The sequence below is a fragment of the Lupinus angustifolius genome, chromosome LG06, assembly GCF_001865875.1.
Source record: "Lupinus angustifolius cultivar Tanjil chromosome LG06, LupAngTanjil_v1.0, whole genome shotgun sequence".
Classification (NCBI taxonomy): Eukaryota; Viridiplantae; Streptophyta; class Magnoliopsida; order Fabales; family Fabaceae; genus Lupinus; species Lupinus angustifolius.
Window position 1 is genome coordinate 26,002,177 of NC_032014.1, and position 559 is coordinate 26,002,735.

Below are 559 nucleotides of genomic sequence, written 5' to 3' on the forward strand. Positions count from 1 at the left end.
CATTATATGATGGTTGTACTAAATTCACAAGATTGACAACAGTGTCAAGGTTGTATAAGTTGAAATCTTTTAATGGATGGATTGATAAGAGTTTCACCGACTTGCTTGCACTTCTGAAGGATATGTTGTTAGAAGATAATGTGCTCCCTTCTCGAACCTATGATGCAAAACAAATGTTACGCTCCATAGGCATGGACTACACTAGGGTACATGCTTGTGAAAATGATTTCATCTTATTTTTAATGAGTATGCTTCATTAAAGATTTGTCCTAAATGTAATGCATCACGATATAAGAAGGAATACTCAATTTCCAAAAAGGTTGTACGGTATTTTCCCATCAAATCAAGATTCAAGCGTACATTTAGCAATGCCAAATATGCAAAGAAGTTGACATGGCATGATGAAGAAAGGATTAAAGATGGCAAGCTTCGGCATCCTGCGGATTCTCCTCAATGGAGAAAAATTGATCACGACTATCCTAGTTTTGGTCAAGAATCAAGAAATCTACGCCTTGCATTGTCAACGGGTGGAATTAACCCACATAGTGTTTAAAGTTGC